Source organism: Bos mutus, chromosome 13 (assembly GCF_027580195.1).
Source record: "Bos mutus isolate GX-2022 chromosome 13, NWIPB_WYAK_1.1, whole genome shotgun sequence".
Lineage (NCBI taxonomy): Eukaryota > Metazoa > Chordata > Mammalia > Artiodactyla > Bovidae > Bos > Bos mutus.
This window is the reverse complement of record NC_091629.1, coordinates 23,762,088-23,783,690: the sequence shown is the minus strand read 5'-3', so window position 1 is coordinate 23,783,690 and position 21,603 is coordinate 23,762,088. Positions and strand designations below refer to the sequence as shown.

The following is a 21,603-nucleotide window of genomic DNA, read 5'->3' as shown; positions in this document are numbered from 1 at the left end:
GAACCCAAATCTTTTATACCTGCTGCATTGGCAGGCGGGTTCTTTACCATTAGCACCACCTGGGAAGCCCTTTAAACTTTTTATTTTGAACTAATTTTAAACTTACAGAAAGTTGCAAAAATAGTTCCTGTCATGAACTTCCCCTAAGGTTATCACATTGGGTATCTACTGCACAATAATCAAATCTATAAAATTAACACAGGGACTTTCCTGTGTTAGGACTTTGCCTTCTAATGCAGGGGATGCAGATTTCAATCCCTGGCCAAGGAGCTAAAATCCCACATGCCTGAGAGCCAAAAAGCCAAAACATAAAGCAGAAGCAATATTGTAACAAATTCAATAAAGACTTTTAAAATGGACCACAAAAAAAATCTTAAAAAAGACTAAATTACCACAGTTATACTATTGCTAACAAAATACAGACCGTATTCAAATGTCATCACCTTTTCTGCTAATATCCCCTTTCTGTTCAAGATAGAATTCTCTGGTCTCCCACACTGCATTCAGTTATTTTCTTTTCCACTAATCTCTGACAATTCTTTTTCATTATCTTTCATGATCTTGACACTTTTGAGGAGTATTGGTGGTTTATTCTATAGAATGTCCCTCAATTTAGGCTTCTCTAATGCTTTCTCAAGATTTGCGTGAGGTTATCCATTTTGGGCAATGAAATGACACTGAGTTCTCATTGCATTGTATCAAGAGGTTTGTAATGTCCATGTCTTATTACTGGTGATGTTAACCTGGATCACTTGGAGTTAGTATCTTGGGAGGTGATACCTTGGAAACAGGTCAACTTGTTTCCCTTCAAAATTTTACCCATTAGTTTTAGCATCCATCGATGGATCCTGTCCCCAATAATGATTATTGTGGTACTCAACCATTTTATTAAAAGTTACTTACCATTTCCCTGAGGTATTTAATAAATACTAGAGGAGACTGAGTGTGTGTGAGTAGGCTGGGAATTTGAGAAGGGAGAAGAGGTATGTTCAAATAATAAACGAGGGGTAGGGACAGGAAAGCAGAAAGAAAAGAAAGTGAAGTCGCTCAGTCGTGTCTGACTCCATGGACTGTAGCCTGGCAGGCTCCTCTGTTCATGGAATTTTCTAGGCAAGAATAATGGAGTGGGTTGCCATTTCCTTCTCCAAGGGATCTTCCTGACCTAGGAGTCGAACTCCCAGGAGCTACCAGGGAAGCCCTGGAAAGCAGAAGGGCTCCTCTAAATGTGATATTGTTAGCATGTCTTGAAATCCCAGGAAGCTGTAACTGTAGCACCTGATTTCAAGACCTCCTAGATAAGATTTCACAACCTCTCCATACATATGAATCTACCAGTCAAGGAATCAAGGTTTGTGAGACTTAGAATTATGCCTTTAAAGGACAAGAAAGCTGTTCAGAGTGGGAAAACCTAATAACTAACCACCTCCATGATCCCATATCTAGTGTTAGTAAAATGCATAAATAAGCCAAGGTAATTACTTACAGTGAAATAGTTGGCATTTTTTATTTTAAAGTCATCCATACTACATTAGTATTAACAAATTCTTTTGATAGACACGATTTTTGTCTTTGATTCCTTGAAATAGTTTTCATAAAGAAGTCTTTGGCTAGACTTACTGGGTATTGTGCTTTTGGTTACCAAATTTTAAAATGTCATGATTCAAAGGTGTTTTGTTTTGTTCTTAAAACGTGTATTCTTCTCTCTTTAAGAGAAACTTCAGAGGCCCTAAAGTTACAACACGAGCTCCTTGCTCCACATGCCAGTCACTTTTATTCCTTCCTAAGCAACAATCTCTGGTTCCAGAACTGTGAGTGCATAGTGTGCCAAAAGCAGGGCTGGAAGGAACCAGGAGGTATTTGCAGGTTTTCCTTAAATAAGGAAACAGGAAAAAAGAAGGAACCAGGACTTTAGCTTAACTGACTTGAAAAAAAAGGAATCAGGACTTTAGCTTAAGTGACCAGAATACTCAAAAAGAGAGGATTCAAATTACTAATATAAGGAACAAAAGAGCCTATATGAATTAGAAGGAAGTACTATGAACGATGAACAATTGTATACCAAGAAATCAGATAACTTAGATGAAATACACAAATTCTTAGAAAGTCACAAACTACCCAAACTGACTCAAGAATAAATAAAATATCTGTATAGACCTATAACAAGAGATAAAATTAGTATTCAAGAAACCTCACAAAGTGCAGGACCAGATGGCTTCACAGATGAGTTTTACCAAATGTTTAAGGAAGAATTTAAATGAATGCTTTACAAACCCTTACAAAAATAGAAGAGGGAACATTTTACAACTCATTCTATGAGGCCAGTATTTTTCTGATACCAAAACCAGTCAATGACATCACAGTGGGAAAAAGAAACTTATGAATATAGATGACAAAATCCTCAACAAAATACTAAAAATCTGAATCCAGTGACATACACAAAGGATTATATACCATGAGCAAGTATAAATTAACCCAGGAAAGCAAGATTGGTTTGATATATAAGAATCAACAAATAATACCGCATTTCAGTAAAATAAAGGGCAAAAACAACATGATCATTTCTATTGATGCCAAAAAAAATTTGACAAAACTCAACATCCCTTTGTGATTAAAAAAAAAAAAATACTCAACAGACCACACAGAGAAGAAAAGTTCCTCAGAATGTCAAAGGGCATCTGTGAAGAAGCCGATGAAACATCATAATAGCAAAATACAGAAGCTTTTACTCTAAGATTGGAAGCGTTAAAAGGTTATCTGCTCCCAAAACTTCTATTCAATATGGTATGAGAGATTCTAGCCAGGGCAATCAGGCAAGAAAAAAGTAATAAAAGGCACCATACTGATAAAGGACAAAATAAACCTATTTCTATTTGCAGGAATCTGCAAAAAAGGTATTAAAGCTAATAAATGCCTTTAGCAAAAATGCAAGATACAAAATCAACATACAAAAATCAATTGAATTTCCTTCCATACCATAGTAGTAAATTTTTGACAATAAAATTTTAAAACAACTCCATTTACAATAGTTTCAAAAAGAATGAAGCACCCGGAATAAATTTGGCAAGACAAGTCCTTAGAAATATACAACACATCATTGAAAGAAACTAGAGACCTAACGAAATTGAAAGACAACTTGTGTTCAAGGACTGGAATACTTACTATTGTTTAGATGGCGGTATTCTTTCAATTGATCTACAGATTTAATGCCATACTTCTTAAAATTCCTGCTGCCCTTTTGCAGAAATTAACAAGTTGGTTTTGAAATCTACGTGAATACAGGCTTTCAGTTTCCAGTTCAACATATAAGGAGATTGGAAGTTGTTGCTCTTCCTTAACAATTTGTCTTGTGTTTATTAACGTAATTAAAAAGCTGAACAAGCTGGAAAAATCAGCAACTCTTTTAAGAACCATTGAGAGAAGTGAGGTCACAGGCAAACTGTTGCCCTCAAAATTAAAGAGACAGACATGAAAATATTAATACAGAAAATCACAAATTACCAGAACAGAAACCCTAGGCACAAACCTCCCAGGAACTCAGTGCCAAGGTAAGAAAAATATAAACTATAATTGATGAGTTACTGGAGGCTCAGGGTGGGCAAGTCTGGGAGGTAAAACTCCAGGGACTGAAGCAGTCATAAGAGGGATCTTACACTTTCGTGTTTTACCTCCTGGGACTTGATCAGATCTTCACAATGATATTGAAGAAAATTCCCTCATGCTTCCAGCATGGAGAGAAGAAAAGGAACCCTTTGAAATATGACAGAGCATTCTGTCCTTCTTCATCAGGCTTGTCCTCAAGAGAAACTCTCTTATCAGACCCTAAACTCTAGGAGACTTATCAGAGCCTAAACAACCCAGGAAATACGCAATTCCAGCCCACTCTAGCCATCTCTCCCACCTAAGCGGGTAGGGGAGACTAAAAAGCACTTAGGAACATCACAGGTCAGAGGTACAGGGTCACTGAAAGACTGAAGTTGCATCAACAGGACTGTAGAACACTCCACTCCCCCTACACCTCACCATCACTTTTCTAAAGGCCTCCTTATGGCAGTTCCATTTACTCAGTATATCACATCTGACTATCAAGAAAAAATTACAAGACATACTAAAAGGCCAGAAACACAGTTTGAAGAGACAGAGCAAGCATCAAAATCAAACTGAGATATGACAAAAGATGTTGGAATTATCAGACTAAGAAGTGAAAACAATCATGATTAATACAGTAAAGTTTCTAATGTGTAAAGTAGAAACCACATAAGAACAGATGGACAATGGAGCAGAGAGATGGAAATTCTAAGGAAGTGTCTAAAAGAAATGGAAAGGATTGAAAATATTATAAAGGGAGTGAAGAACGCTTTTGATGAGCTCACTAGTACACTGGATACAGCTGAGGAGACTGAATTTGACGATATGTCAGTAGAAACTTCCAAAATGAAAAAGCAGAGAGAAAAAAAAATGGAAAAAATCACAGAACCAAATATCCAAGAATTGTGGGATTACTAAAAAAAGATATAACATCCATATAATAAGAATACCAGAAAAAGAAGGAAGGAATAGAAATATTTGAAGCAATGATGATTGATAACTTCCTCCAAATTAATATTGGACATCAAGTCACAGATCCAGGAAACTCAGAGAACACCAAACAAGATAAGAGCAAAAAAAAAAAAAAAAAAAAATCTAGGGCATATCATATTTAAACCTTAGAAAATCAAAAATCAAGAAAAAGCTTGAAAGAAGTCAGATTAAAAAAAAAAAAACCTTACCTATAGCAGAGCATGGATAAAAATTGCATTTAATTTCTCTTCAGAAATCATGCAAGCAACACAAGAGTGGTGTGATATATTTAAAGTATTGAAAGAGAAGTACTCCAAGCTGGAATTTTGAACACTACTGAATTATCCTTCAGCAGTGTAGGAGAAGGACTTTCAGACAAATAAAACTTGAGGGAATTTGTTCCCAGTGGATAAGCCCTGAAGAAATGTTAAAAGAAGTTCTTCAGGGAGAAGGAAAATGATAGAGGACAGAAGCCTGGATTTACATAAACACAGGGGAGCAGCAGACAAGGGATACACTTGTGCCCAGTTGCGTCTGACTCTTTGCGACCCCGTGGACTGTAGCCCATCAGGCTCCTCTGTCCATGGGATTTTCCAGGCAAGTTTATTGGAGTGGGTTGCCATTTCCTTCTCCAGGGGATCTTCCCAACCCAGGGATCATTTCTTATGTCTCCTGCACTGGCAGGTGAGTTCTTTACCACTAGCACCATCTGGGAAGCCTCATAGAGAAGGGATAGATCAGATCAGATCAGATCAGTCACTCAGTCGTGTCTGACTCTTTGCGACCCCATGAATCGCAGCACGCCAGGCCTCCCTGTCCATCACCAACTTCCAGACTTGACTCAGACTTATGTCCATCGAGTCAGTGATGCCATCCAGCCATCTCATCCTCTGTCATCCCCTTCTCCTCCTGCCCCCAATCCCTCCCAGCATCAGAGTCTTTTCCAATGAGTCAGCTCTTCGCATGAGGTGGCCAAAGTACTGGAGTTTCAGCTTTAGCATCATTCCTTCCAAAGAAATCCCAGTGCTGATCTCCTTCAGAATGGACTGGTTGGATAAGTGAAGGTAAAATAAAAGTTTTTATTTTTCTTATTCTTAATTGAGCTAACATACAGAAGTTCATTACAATAATAATAGCAACAATGTACTTGACTGTGAGATACATATTTTTGAATGACAGCAATGATACAAAGGACGGGAGGGGAAGATTAGGATTATCTTGTTACTGAACTTGTTACTATAAGGCATTCACACCAACTGTGAAGGAGTGTAGCATAATTTGAAAGTGAACTTGGTTTCATTGTAAATGTATATTACAGACTCTACAGCAGCCACCAAAAGAAGTACAACTGATATGCCAAGAAAGGGAAAAGAATTGAATTGTATAAAATGCTAACTAAAACCCACAAATATCAGAAACAGAGAGGAGAACAAAAATAGGGTCAAAAAAACAGAGCAATGAATAGAAAACAACAGCAAATATGGTAGATCTAAATCCAACTGTATCAATAATTACATTAAATAGCTATAATGGAAAATAATTTCAAAAATATATGTGTGTATATGTATAACTGAATCACCTTGTTGTGTACCTGAAGCACTGTAAGTCCACTATACTTCAATAAAATGTATATATTAAAAAAATAATCACTTTAACAAGCACCCCCAAGCCTCTATTCACTTGGAATCCCACTCTCATTGGGTGTATATTTATTCTGAATAGGAGACATTATATTGTTAAAAGTGTAAGAAATAAAACCACTTTAAACACCAATGGTTTAAAATATAGCAAATAAAAGGCAGATTGTCAGGGTGGATCAAAAAGCAAGACTCAACTACATGTGGTCTCTAAGAAACACACTTAAAATATGAAGCTACACATCGATTAACAATAAAAAGATGGAGAAAGATGTTACCATAGTTACACTAATAAGAAAGTGGAGTAATAAGAAGAAAGTGGAGTAGCTGTATTAATTTCAGACAGGTCAGACTTCAGAGCAAGGAAAGTTATCAGGGATAAAAAGGGATATTACATAATGATGAAGTGGTCAGTTCTCCAAGAGTATGTAACAAGCCTTAATGAGTTTATTTGTGTCTAACAACAGAGTGTCAGACTATGTGGGTCAAAAACTGATGGAGTTGTAAGGAGAAAGAGATGAATTCATTATTATAGATGGAGACTTCCACACCCTTCTCTCAGAAATGGACAGGTTCAGCAGACTGAAAATCAGTAAGGACATAGTTGAGCTCAACAGCACCATCAATCAACTGGGTACAATTGACAGCTATTGATTACTTCATCCAGCAAGAGCAAAATACACATTCTTCTGAAAGCTCACATGGACATTCACCAAGAGAGATCACATTCTGGGCCATAAAAAACACCTTAACAAATTCAAAAGAACAGAAATCACAGAAAGCAAGTGCTCAGGCCACAGCTGAATTAAACTAGGAATCAATAACAGAAAGCTGGAAAGTCCCCCAAATATCTGGAGATTAAACAATACATTTGCAAATGATACTCGAGTCAAGAAGAACTCTCAAGAAAAAAATTAAAATGCTTTGCAGTAAATGAAAATTAAAATGCAACTTATTAAAATTGGTGGGATACAATAAAAGCAGTGTTTACAGGAAAATTTATCGCACTGAATGCTTATATTAAAAAAATAAGAAAAATCTAAAATCAACCATCTAAAACCCTTACATGTTAGGAAAATAGAAAAAGAAAATGATTTGGATTTTATTTAAATTCAAAGTAAGCAGAAGGAAAGAAATAAAATGTCAGCAGAAATCAATGAAATTGGAAGCATGAAAACAATAGATATTATCAGCAAAATCAAACTTCAAAAAGATTGATGACCTCAATAAGCATCTAGCTAGGTTGATTAATAAAAAGGAAGCAGAAAAATGATTAACATAGAAATATAAGAGGGATCATCACTGCTGATCCCAGGATATTAATGGGATAATAAAGGAATATTATAAACAACTCTATACCCACAAATTTGATAACCTATATGAAATAGATGCATTCCTTGAAATGTGCCAAAATTTACACAATTTGAATATTGATCTGAATATGTGTAGAAAAGATAGTATGGTTTTTATATATATATATATTAAAGAAATTGAATCAATAATTAATAACTTTCCAAAACAGAGAGTACCAGACCTGTATCAATTCACTGGTGAACTCTATGAAACATGTAAGGAAAAATTTATACCAATTCTCTACAATCCTTTCTAGAAGGTAATAGATATAAAAAAAGGCCTTTCTAACTCATTTCATAAAGCCAGCATTACTGTGATCTCAAAACCAGTTCATAATGTTAATTTCAATTAATGCTATGGATGCTGGTACAACAGTTTATTATTACTATTTCCCTTACATTATATTATTATTATTGTTGACTGACTTGGGTCCCTCCAAATTCACATGCTAAAGCTTTAACCCCCAATATAGCTGTACATGAAGACAGGAATAAATCACTGAGGTTAAATGAGGTCATAAGAGTGGGGCCCTAATCCAATAGGATCCTTATAAAAGGAAGAGAAACCAGGAGCCCACTCACAGCAGAAAGGCCACGTGAGGACACAGTGAGAAGGAGGCCACCTACAAGCAGGGAAGAGAGCTGGAGTCAGTCCTTCTGGCACCTTGGTCTTGGACTTTCAGCCTCCAGAACTTGAGAAAAATAAATTTCCGTTGCTTAAGCCAGCCGGTCTTTAGTATCCTTTTCAGTTCAGTCACTCAGCCGTGTCTGACTCTTTGTGACCCCATGAACCGCAGTACGCCAGACCTCTCTGTCCATCACCAACTCCCGGAGTTCACTCAGACTCAATGTCCATCGAGTTGGTGATGCCATCCAACCATCTCATCCTCTGTCGTCCCCTTCTCCTCCTGCCCTCAATCTTTCCCAGCATCAGGGTCTTTTCCAATGAGTCAGCTCTTCGCATCAGGTGGCCAAAGTATTGGAGTTTCAGCTTTAGCATCAGTCCTTCCAATGAACACCCAGGACTGATCTCCTTTAGAATGGACTGGTTGGATCTCCTTGCAGTCCAAGGGACTTTCAAGAGTCTTCTCCAACATCACAGTTCAAAAGCATCAATTCTTCGGCACTCAGCTTTCTTCACAGTCCAACTCTCACATCCATACATGACCACTGGAAAAACCATAGCCTTGACTAGATGGACCTTTGTTGGCAAAGTAATGTCTCTGCTTTTTAATATGCTCTCTAGGTTGGTCATAACTTTCCTTCCAAGGAGTAAGCGTCTTTTAATTTCATGGCTGCAGTCACCATCTGCAGTGATTTTGGAGCCCCAAAAAATAAAGTCTGACACTGTTTCCCCATCTATTTGCCATGAAGCGATGGGACCGGATGCCATGATCTTCGTTTTCTGAATGTTGAGCTTTAAGCCAACTTTTTCACTCTCCTCTTTCACTTTCATCAAGAGGCTCTTTAGTTCTTCTTCACTTTCTGCCATAAGGGGGTGTCATCTGCATATCTGAGGTAATTGATATTTCTCCTGGCAATCTTGATTTCAGCTTATGCTTCTTCCAGCCCAGCATTCTGCATGATGTACTCTGCATAGAAGTTAAATAAGCAGGGTGACAATATACAGCCTTGATGTAATCCTTTTCCTATTTGGAACCAGTGTGTTGTTCCATATCCAGTTCTAACTGTTGCTTCCTGACCTGCATACAGGTTTCTCAAGAGGCAGGTCAGGTGGTCTGGTATTCCCATCTCTTTCAGAATTTTCCACAGTTTATTGTGACCCACACAGTCAAAGGCTTTGGCATAGTCAATAAAGCAGAAATAGATGTTTTTCTGGAACTCTCTTGCTTTTTCAATGATCCAGCGGATGGATGTTGGCAATTTGATCTTTGGTTGCTCTGCCTTTTCTAAAACCAGCTTGAACATCTGGAAGTTCACGGTTCACATATTGCTGAAGCCTGGCTTGGAGAATTTTAAGCATTACAGCAGCTCAAACAGACTAATACAATTATTATTCAAATTTTTATAAACATTTGCTCAGAAAGGATAAAATGGTTGATCGTAATAGAGCTGGCTTCCCAGGTGGTTCAGTGGTAAAGAATCCACCTGCCAATGCAGGAGATTTCAGGAGATGAGGGTTCAATCCTTGGGTGACAAAAATGAAAAGATTATTGTTAAAGAAAACCAGATATCTCAAGTTAAGGAATTTAGTGCTTTTCTAAATTGGGAAATGGGAGGATGCAAGAGTCTGGGCGCCCCAAAATCATTCCTTTGATCTGCACTCAGCTATCTGCGGCCAGTATCCTGTGTCTACATTGTGAGTTTCCTCAAGCTTCAGCCTTGGGGGTGGCTGCAGGTTGATGACTGCTAGGTGGCAGGCATTCGGTGTTTCCTTCCTGAATTCCCACAGGGCTCACCATGAGTAGGGGGCTGCAGGGGTTAATGATGATAATCTTTTGTTAATCTTTTGTTTACTGATACTGCAGGCAATATTTTATTTCTCTTATTTATATGCTAAGTCGCTTCAGTCGTGTCCAACCCTGTACGACCCTATGGACTGTAGCCTGCCAGGTTCCTCTGTCCAAGGGGATTCTCCAGGCAAGAATACTGAAGTGGGTTGCCATGCCCTCCTCCAGGGGATCTTCCCAACCCAGGGACTAAACTCAGGTATCATGCCTTGCAGGCGGATTCTTTACCATCTGAGCCACCAGGGAAGCTCTCTTATTTATTCTATGCTAAGTCACTTCAGTCGTGTCCGACTCTGTGTGACCCCATAGATGGCAGCCCACCAGGCTCCCCCGTCCCTGGGATTCTCCAGGCAAGAACGCTGGAGTGGGTTGCCATTTCCTCCTCCAATGCATGAAAGTGAAAAGTGAAAGTGAAGTCGCTCAGTCGTGTCCGACTCTTAGCGACCCCATGGACTGCAGCCCACCAGGCTCCTCCGTCCATGGGATTTTCTAGGCAAGAGTACTGGAGTGGGGTGCCATTGCCTTCTCTGCTCTTATTTATACTTTCTTATAAATAATTTATTTATATTTCAATAGAATTTCAAAATTTATAGACTATTCACTCTAAGATATGTCTGAAATGCTTTCGTATATCTGAAAATAAATATTCCAATATGAAAGATAAATCTAAAGATGTCTTATTCCAATCAGCATTGGACAAGCAGCATCGTTTCTGACCGCATATGTGTTCTCTGTACAATCACATGATCATCGACCGGACACAAGGTAGGGTGGTGAAATAGGGGAACTAGGCTAGTAAGACTTCCGAAGATTAGGACCAGGAAAAGTCAAAGAGCAAATCAGAGCCCAATATTGAGGTCAGAGCTAAACTCTGATGCATCCTTACACCATATATCAGCATTTCCTGTGAAACCCAATTGAACTCAACACGCCTAAGTGAACTCTAGCAGACCAGAGTCTCGAGTCTTTGAGAAATGCAGTATCACTTTTAGAATATTTTAAATTTGCAATCTAAAAAGTTTTACCACTTTGTTAAGGTGTCTGTAATAAAAACCAGGCAGGATTTGGGCATTCTGAATGGAACAAGCTCTCCAAAGGCTTATCCTCTGAAGCTTTCAATTACGGCATGCCTGACCTCAGATCTACCAAAGCTGGTCTGCATGCCCTAGCCACCTTGGAGGGGAGCCAGTCATTTCTGTGACTTAGTCAGATCCTTCCAAGGGGAGTAGATGACAACTTTATGGAGGAAGTACCCTTATTCCTGAGCACAGGCAACTCTGGGAGTCTAGCATGACGGATGTGCCAGTGAGAAGTGTTTATTTTTGATAAGTTGTACTTTCTTTTTCATTTAGTTCAAAATAGCTGTAAATTTCTCTTGAGACTTCTTTGACCCATGTGTTATTCAGAAGAGTCTTTTTTTGTTAATTTCCAACTATTACAGGATTTTTGAACTATCTTTCTATTATTGCTTTCCTGTTTAATTCCACTGTGGCCTGAGAACGTATTTTGTACAATCTCTATTCTTTCAAGTGTGTTAAGGTGTGATTTATGACAAAGGACGTGGTCAGTCTTCGTGTAAGAGCCCCATGGGCTTGACAAGATTGTGTGTTCTGCTATTGTTGGAAGAAGTATTCTATAAATGTCAGGGAGACTGATGGTGGTGTTCAGATTAACTATATCCTTACAGGTTTTCTACTTGCTTCATCTATCAGTTATTGAAAGAGGGGTGTGGAAGTCATCAACTGTAAGAGTGGGTTTGTCTATTTCTCTTTGAAATTCAATTAATTTTTGCCTCAAATATTTTGATACTAGATGCTTTCACACTTAGAATCATGATGCTTTCTTGGGAAATTTACCCCTTTACTGTTCTATAATGCTCTTATTTATATCCGACTTTTTTTTCTTGTGTTGAAGTCAGTTTTAACTGAAATTAATGTGATTAACTCCAGTTTTCTTTTGATTCATGTCAACACGATATATCTCTCTATGCCTTTATTTTCAGCATATATGAACCTTTAGATTTAAAGAGAATTTCTGGTGGACAAAGTATATTTGAATCTTTTTTTTTCCTTCACTCTGATAATGTTTGTCTTCTAATTCTGGTATTTAGAACATTCACATATATTGACTACTGGTATAGTTAGATTAATATCTACCACGTTTAAACTGTTTTCTATTCGTCACACTTGTTTGTATTTCTTCTTTCCTGCCATCTCTGGTTTTAATTGAACATTTTATACTATTCCATTTTCTTTCCTTTCTTAGTATACAGATTGTTATTTTAACAAATTTAGTGGTTGCTCTGGAGTTTACAGCACACATCTCTGGGACTTCCCTGGTGGTGCAGTGGTTAAGACTGCGTTTTTCAATTCAGGGGGCATGGGAGTAAGCAGGCTTACTGAGAGGAGCACGCGGTGGAGAGGTCTCTGAGGCCCCCAACGATTAAAGGACTTTCTTTAAAAAAAAAAAGGGGGGGGCACGGGTTCAATCCCTGGTTGGGAAGCTAAGATCCCACATGTCTTAGGGCCAAAAAAACCAAAGCATAAAACTAAAATAATGTTGTAACAAATTCAATCAAGACTTTAAAAATAGTCTACATCAAAAACAACAACAACCTGACTCATATTTAAAAAAAAAAATAGCAATATACATTTGCAACTAATCTAAGCTCACCTTCAAATAACACTATATCATCTCACATGTATTGTTGCTACTTTATAATAGAATATTCCCAATTCTTCCTTCTCATCCTTTATGACTTTGCTGTCCGTTTCATATATCCATATGCTTTAGTCACCCAATACATTATTACTATTATTGAAACAGTTATACTTCAATATCAGTTAAGAGTAAGAAAAAATAGGTACTACATAAAACTGGGCTTCCCTGGTGGCTCAGCTGGTAAAGAATCTGCCTGCAATGCAGGAGACCTGGCTTCAATCCCTGGGTTGGGAAGATACCCTGGAGAAGGAAATGGCTACCCACTTCAGTATTCTGGCCTGGAAAATTCCAGGGACTGTTACAGTCCATGGGGTTGCAGAGTCAGACACGACTAAGCGACTTTCACTTTATTTTTGGAGAAGGAAATGGAAACCCACTCCATTTATTCTTGCCTGGAGAATCCCATGGACAGAGGAGCCTGGCAGGCTACAGTCCATGGGGTCACAAGAGTCAGACACAACTTAGCAACTAAACCACATAAAACTAAAAAGCCTCTGCACACCAAAAATAAAACATGAACAAAATGAAAATGCAAGTTACAGAGTGGGAGAAAATATTTGCAACTTATATATCTGATACGGCATTCATATCCAAAATATAGAAAGAACTCATACAACTCAACAGGAAAAACCCTAATAATCTGATTTTAAAATGGGGAGAGGAACTGAATAAACATCATACAAATGGCCAAGAAGTCCCTGAAAATGTGCTCAACATGGCTAATAGTCAGGGAAAGGCAAATTAAAATCACAATTAAATGGTGATCATCAAAAATATGAGAAACATGGGAATTCCTTGCCAGTCCAGAGGTTTGGACTTGGAGCTTCCACTGCCAGGGCCCGGACTCAATCCCTGGTCAGAGAACTAAGATCCCACAGACGGAGCAGCACAAGAGGTTCAGGGAACCATGAGCAACAACAAGTGCTGGCAAAGATGTGGAGAAAAGGGAAGCCTTATGCACCGTTAGCGAGAATGTAAACTGGGGAAGTCGCTATGGAAAAAAGTGTGAAGGTTTCTAAAAAGTAAAAATAGAGCTACCACATCATCTAGTAATGGCACTTCTGGATATTTATCTGAAGGAAACAAGATCACTATCTTGAAAAGATATTGGGCTCCCATGTTCATTGCAGTCTTATTTACAATAGGCGAGACATGGAAATAAACTAAGTGCCCACTGATGAATGAGTGGATTAAAAAAAAAGAAAAGGCAGCCATTACAAGGAGAGAAACCCTGCCATTTGAGAAACAAAGGTGGACCTGGAGGGTGTTATGTGAAGTGAAATAAGTCATATAAACAGACGGTTTTATTTCACTTATATGTGAAATCTAAAACAAATTGAACGTATTGACAGAAAACAGATGGGTGATTCCCAGAGGCTGGGGTTGGGAGTAAGCAATTGGGCGAAAGTGGGAAAAAAGAGTAAGAAAAATGAAAATGTTTATTTTTATCTTTTAAAAATTCCCTTCTCTAATGCTTTTCCTTTTTTTAATGTAGATCCAAGTTTCTTACTTATGTAATTTTTTTCTTCATGAAGAACTTCCTACACATTTGTTTCTGGACAGGTGTGCTGGCAGTGAATTTCCTCCGTTTTTGTTTAACTGAGAAAATATTTCTCCTTCACTTTTGAAGGATAATTTTGCTTGATATAGAATTCTTAATTTTTTCTTTCAACATTTTAAATATTTCACTTCACTCTCTGCTTGCCTGCACAGTTTCTGATGAGAAATCCTCCATAATTCTTATCCTTATTTCTCTATAGATAAGACCCCTCCCCCCTACTCTGTCTTCCTTCAAGACTTTGTCAGTTTCCTGTAATTTAAATATGATATATCTAAGTGTAGTTTTTTTTTTATATTTGTCTTGGTTTTCTCAGAGCTTCCTAGGTCTGTGGTTTGTGTCTGTCATTAATTTTTGAAAATTCTCTGTCATTATTACTTCAAATATGTCATCTTTGTCTTTCTTTTCTTTTTGGTATTCCAACTGTGTTTATGCTATAACTTTTGGAATCTCCCTACAGTTCTAGAATATTTTGTTCTGCCTTTTTTTTGCTGCTGTTGTTCTTTTTATCCTTATTTTAGTTTGGGAACTTTCTATTGGCATATCTTTAACCTCTCTCATTCTTTCCTTGGCTCCTCTGAGTATACTGATGAGCCCATTAAAGGTTTGCTCCATTTCTATTACAGTGCTTTTTGATTTGTAGGATTTCGTTTTGATTATTTGTTATAGTTTCCATCTCTCTGCTTACATTATCCATCTGTTCTTGCATGTTGTCTAGTTTTTCCATTACAGCCTGTAACATATTAATCATAGTTATTTTTAATTCCCTGTCTAACCAGTTCAGAGTCTGTGTACTAGCTGAATCTGTTTCTAATGTTTCCTTTTTTCTCTACAGGCTCTGATTTTCCTTGCCTTTTAGCATGCCTCGTAATACTTTATTAAATGTTGAACATGATGTATTGGGTAATAAGAACTGAGGTAAAGCCTTTAGTATAAGATCCTGTGTTCATCAGTTTGAGAGTCGGGCTGTGTTTAATATTGCTGTAACTGTAGATGTCAGAGGCTTCAAATTTGTCTAACTTCTTTGTTTTTACCTTTCCTGTTGTCTATGGGCTCCTTAAAGAGTCTGTGCCTTGCAGCTCTGTCAGCTGTAATCCAGTGTTATCAGTTCAGTCACTCAGTCGTATCTGACTCTTTGCGACCCCATGGACTGCAGCACTCCAGGCTCCCCTGTCCATCACCACCTCGGGGAGCTTACTCAAACTCATGTCCATTGAGTCAGTGATGCCATCCAACCGCCTCATTGTCTGCCGTCCCCTTCTCCTCCTGCCTTCAATCTTTCCCAGCATCAGAGTCTTTCCCAATGAGTCAGTTCTTCACATCAGGTGGCCAAAGTATTAACATTTCAGCTTCAGCATCAGTCCTTCCAATGAATATTCAGGACTGACTTCCTTTAAGATTGACTGGTTTGATCTCCTTACAAGGAGTCCAGAGGACTCTCAAGAGTCTTCTCCAACACCACAGTTCAAAAGCATCAATTCTTCAGTGCTCAGCTTTCTTTGTGGTCCAACTCTCACATCCATACCTGACTACTGGAAAAGCTATAGCTTTGACTAGACAGACTTTTGTTGGTAAAGTAATGTCTCCGCTTTTTAATATTCTGTCTATCTAGTTTTATCATAGCTTTTCTTCTAAGGAGCAAGTGTCTTTTAAGTTCATGGCTGCAGTCTCCATCTGCAGTGATTTTGGAGCCCAAGGAAATAAAGTCTCTTACTGTTTCCATTGTTTCTGATCTATTTGCCATGAAATGATGGGACCAGATGCCATGATCTTGGTTCTTTGAATGTTGAGTTATACTACACTCTTACTGATGTGGGGGTAAGCTGCTGGAGAGAGGAAGCATTTTATAATCATTTAATTAAATCTCAGTCTTTTTAACAGGCCCATATTCCTGTGCTGTGACTTTCACAAGGGCCCCTTAGTTTTTTTCCCTTTCCCTTGGGTTCTGGTAAAAATCTTTCCCTGGGAGAGTGAGCATCTGCTTTGGAGAACTCTCTGGGCATGTCTCACAATGATTTCCCCTCCTCTTGTCAGAGCCACGAAAGGATCTTTATTTCTTTTTCAGATTCTGTTGACGTGGACCATTCTTAAAGTTTTTATTGAATTTGTTACAGTATTGCTTCTGTTTTATGTTTTGGTTTGAAGCGCCTATGTGGGATCTTAAATCCTAGATGAGGGATCGAACTCGTACGCCCTGTATCGGAAGGCAAAGTCTTAACCACTGGACCATCAGGGAAGTCCCTGAGGGGATCTTTCTTGGCTTCATGATAAGAATCTGGTGAGGTTCCTGAAAATAGGTCCTGAAAAGCATTGGGCTGCCTAAGACTTCAGACTCCAGAGATTTCACACTTTCAAACTATTCTACACGTCCAAACCCTCATGTAGGTGTTCCTACTTATCTATGGCTCCAGCGCCTTCTGCTCCGGGTAAGCAGACTCTGTGTTCACTTACCATCTCTCCAGACTGGAGGCGACGGTTTACCCTCAGATTTCAAATCCTTGATGGGCCGGAGGAAATCTGTTTATTTTCAGTTTGCTCAGAATTTTTCTGTTGTAAGAACAGGAATGATCACTGCCAAACTCTTTACATGTTAGAGCTGAAACCAGAAGTTCTGAGTCTGTCTTTTTGAAGTAATGGAAAATCTAAGCCACCTGGGAGTAGACAACAGCATTATTTCTTGCTCGGGTAACTGGAGATTTTAGAGGTCATTCAAGACTTATGTCTGGTTTGATCTCCTGGCTCAGCAACACTGATAAGAACACTTAGTCCTTTCATTTTTCTGTTCTGATTCCTCAGTGTCATCTACAACCTGGTTTCCAGGTGGCTGCCAAAAATTTCCACGCTATACACCCCCTCTGAGAAAGAGTAACTCTCCCCAACACTGGAAAGAAAGACTCTTGGGCTTCCATCTTAATGGAACAACCCCAGGTGACGTGTTCCTTGTATACGTTAGCTGTCGCTGTGAGACACTGTGTAATAACCACTGTGTAGTCTTGGTGCCACTTAACCGTGAGTGTTACTCACATGGCTGACAGTCATCTGAAAGGAGATCTGCTTGTGTCATCTGGGCTCCCCCACACATCGCAGGTTGGTGGGGTGTGCTCATGTAGGCTGGGTGACCAGATGGCTCTACTGTTAGCCAGGGAGGCTCTGCTCCACCTCCCTCCCTCTCCTGGGCTCTGAGGCTGAGTCATATCATTGTCATAGAAATGGCAGGGGTACAAGAGGGGAAGTGGAGACACAGACAGCTTCTTATGCATGAACCTGGCACAGTGTCCTTTCCAACAGTCAGAGTAAGACCCACAGCTGTGGCCAAAGTCAAAGGACAGGACAGGATACACTGCTCAAGATGAAGCCATGGTGAGGGCATAAGCGCAGGTGAGGATTATGGTTAAATACTCCATCTGCTGCTCTCACGAGTCAGCCAGCCACTGTCTTCACAGGAATTCAGTGCCTTGATTGATAAAGACCAGTCAGAACTCAGACCATAGAATGGCTGATTGATTTCTACTGTATTCATTTGCTAGGGCTGCCAGAACAAAGACTTAACAGAAATCAGCTAACATTTAATAAGCATTTCCTACATCCCAGGATCTATGTTAATAGCATCTTGGGTTTATTTCCCTTAATCTTTACTACCCAAAAAGAGCAAAAAGAAATCAAAATAAAGCAAAACCAAAGAAAACCTGGGAAATAAGGACTAGTGTTAGAGGGAAGTTCCTGGTGGTCCATTGGTTAGGACTCTGCTCTTTCACTGCCAAGGGCACAGGTTCAATCCCTGGTCAGGGAACCAAGATCCTGCAAGCCACACGGCATGGCCAAAAAGCAAAAAAAGAACTAGTGTTAGAGATGTGGAACTAAGGTTCAGAGGGATGGGATAACTTGCCGCAGTCCCAAAGCCAGTGAGGAATGTGGTCCAGGGACCCGGAACCAGACCTGCCTGACTTTAGAGGCCAGGTGTCTAACCACCAGGCGGTACTGCCTCCAGGTGGGTTTGGTTCTGTCCTCCATATGGTGTGTCTTGTATGACAGGCATCCAAAAACTGTCTTGACTGAGTGGCTTTTTAGAATAAAATACTTCCAGCTGTTCTAAAATGTTGAAGCAGCTCTAATTAGTGTAGGCATACCTCTGAGATCTGGGTTAAACCCAGGAAGTCTGCTGCCAGGATGTGTGTATGTGATGAGCCACTTGAAATGAGCTGCCCCTGGGAATAAAAAAAAAGGAGGAGACATGCTTCCCACCTTCGAAAGATCATGGTCACAGCGAACAGTTAGAACATTCAGATGGAACAACAGATTCTGCTTGCATAGGGCAACTCATGAAAACACACAAATGAAAATAAATAGTCCATGTACAGTGCAAGGTAGTGGGGAAAAGATGGATTTTGCAAAAGCCTACCAGACTTGGGCTTTGAAATCATTTCTACCACAACTACCGCACCCAAAACTTGGAGACTGTTTCTTAACCTTTCTGAACTTTTATTTTTCTCAGCTATCTAATGAATATAATTAATGTCTGCTTCCTAAGACCCAAGTGAAAAAATGCATGAAAAGGATCTGTGACAGTGGGAAGTGAATAAATATCCAGTACTCTTGCCTGGAAAATCCCATGGACAGAGGAGCCTGGTAGGCTGCAGTCCATGGGGTCGCTAAGAGTAGGACACGACTGAGTGACTTCACTTTCACTTTTCACTTTCATGCATTGGAGAAGGAAATGGCAACCCACTCCATTGTTCTTGCCTGGAGAATCCCAGGGACAGGGGAGCCTGGTGGGCTGCCGTCTATGGGGTCGCACAGAGTCAAACACGACTGACGTGACTTAGTAGTAGTAGTAGTGTGTGCTAAATCACTTCAGTCGTGTCCAACTCTGCAAACCAATGATCTGTAGCCCACAGTCTCCTCTGTCCATAGAATTCTCCAGGTAAGAATACTGGAGTGGGTAGCCATTCCCTTCTCCAGCAGATCTTCCCAACCCAGGGATCAAATCCAGGTCTCTGGCATTGCAGGTGGATAGGCAAGGACTATAATTTCGGGGGTTTACATTTTGTGATGGAAAATGCATGACTTTCATTTGGGTGGACATATCAGATCTCCTGATCCTGAGAAAGTTATGTAACCTCTCTGAACATCAATGTTTCTTTTTTTGTTGGACAAATCCTGATTGAGCATCTACTGTGTTTGAGGCACTGGACTAGGCCAGCAGAGGCATGACCAATGCAATCCCTGACCTCCAGGGACCCACAGTACTTGTCTGTAGTAGGTACCTTCATCCTGCCCTTGTAGTGACGAAGGACAAGAGATGCTGTGTGTTGAATACCACTGGGCACATAGCAGTTTAGTCTGCATCAAACAAAATTCATCCATGAAGGATGGAAGAATGCCAAAGAGAAGGGTAGTGGGTATGTACTGGTTTTTTGTGGCTGTCACAAATGACCATAGACTTAGTGTTTAAACAATCCAATATTACCATCTTACAGTTCTGAAGGTCAGAATACTGACATGGATCTCACTGGGCTAAAATGTATGCATGAGTAATGTTGCATTCCTTTCTGGAGACTCTAGGGGGAGAGCTAAGGACTGAATTGTGTTCACCCCAAATTTATATGTTGAAGCCCTAACATCTCATGCAACTGTCCTTGGAGCTAAAGCTTTTAGGAAGTTATTAAAGTTAAGTAAGTTATTAAAGTTAAGTTCATCCCCTGAAGAAGGAAATGGCAACCCACTCCAGTATTCTTGCCTGGAGAATTCCATGGACAGAGGAGCCTGGCGGGCTACAGTCCATGGGGTCGCATGAGTTGGACACCACTTAGTGCTTTCTTTCTTTCGTAAGGTCATAAGGCTTCCCAGGTGGCGCTAGTGGTAAAGAGCCCACCTGCCAATGCAGGAGATGTAAGAGACCCAGGTTTAATCCCTGGGTCGGGAAGATCCCCTGGAGGAGGACATGGCAGTCCATTCCAGTAATCTTGCCTGGAGAATCCCATGGGCAGAGGAGCCAGGCAGGCTATGGTCTGTAGAGTCCCAAAGAGCCGGACATGACTGAAGCGACTTAGCACACACACACAAGGACATAAGGATGGAGTCCTAATGCAACAGGACTGGGTATTGGTGGCCTTATTACAAGAGGAAGAGAGAGAGAGATCGCTCACCCTGTGTGCAGGTACCAAGAAAAGACACCACCCACAAGCCAGGAAGAGGACTTGATCTTCACCTCCAGCCTCCAGAACCATGAGAAATCAATTTCTGTCACTTAAGCCACCCAGGCTATTTTGTAATGGCAGCCTGAACAGACTAATACAAGAATGCTTTTTTTCCGTTTTTCCAGATTCTGAAGTCTCCTCCGTTCTCTGGTTCATGGCTCTCCTCCTCCAGCCCTCAAGCCAGCAATGTCACCTCTCTGAATACAGCTGGGAAGGGTTCCCTGCTTTTCACGACTCATGTGATTCGACTGGACCCACTTGGATAATCCAGGAGACTCTCCCCCATGTCAGGGTCCTCAACCCTAATCACATCTGCAAAATGTCTTCCGCCTTTGAAGGTAATACACACAGACTCCAGGGACGACGATGTCTTTAAGGGGCCATTATTCTGCCTACCGCAGGCCCCAGGGAGGTCTGTTTGGAGTCCAGGCACAGATTCTGGAAGAACATCTAAGTGCACAGAAAGAGAGATGAGAAAGTCATGTTTTGTATTTCCAAGGCTCAGCATTTCTGCCACAAAGAATACACTCTGCCAAACAGGGAATGTAAGTGGTCTGGTCAGACATTTCCAAGCAGACATGGTCCCCAAATACCAAGAGTTAGCAGGCCTGGTTTGCTGGTGTCTTTTCTATAGCATACACTTGATTCTGATCATTGATAAAAGAACAAGGGGGGCTCCAGGAACAAGTACTCTAGAAACCCCCACCACTGCGTTCCCAAGACAAGAGAAGCACTTCCCCGGGGCCATCTCCAGGAAGAGAAGGGGAAGGGGCAGAATTTGAAAGCCCCAAGCATTTACCTGGGAAAGAGACTACTTTTTAAAAATTTATTTTTATTTTTAATTGGAGGATAATTACTTTATTATGATGGTTTCTGCTATACATCGACACCCAGATACATTACCATATGTAAAATAGATAGGACTTCCCTGGTGGCTCAGAATTTGCTGTATAATGGAGGGAGCCCAAAGCAGGGGCTCTGTGAAAGAAACTATCATACATTGGAATGAATGAATGAATGTCACTCAGTTGTGTCTGACTCTGTGATCCCATGGATTGCGACCCACCAGGCTCCTCTGTCTATGGAATTCTCCAGGCAAGAATACTGGAG

The 21,603-nt window shown here is 40.0% G+C and overlaps 1 long non-coding RNA gene across 3 annotated transcripts in view; it reads right to left on the bottom strand.

Annotated features, from left to right (window-relative positions):
• LOC138990401 (uncharacterized) overlaps positions 1-21,603 on the bottom strand; it is an 88,760-nt gene that overhangs the window by 7,549 nt on the left and 59,608 nt on the right. The window contains exons 3-5 of one of the 3 annotated variants that reach the window (XR_011466475.1): positions 20,443-20,943; positions 18,424-18,501; positions 4,846-9,694 (exon numbers count right to left, since the gene is read on the bottom strand). This is a non-coding gene — a long non-coding RNA (uncharacterized lncRNA). Of the gene's footprint in view, positions 1-4,845; positions 9,695-18,423; positions 18,502-20,442; positions 20,944-21,603 lie in introns of those variants that run through there. The other 2 variants (XR_011466476.1, XR_011466474.1) reach the window with 2 other exon arrangements.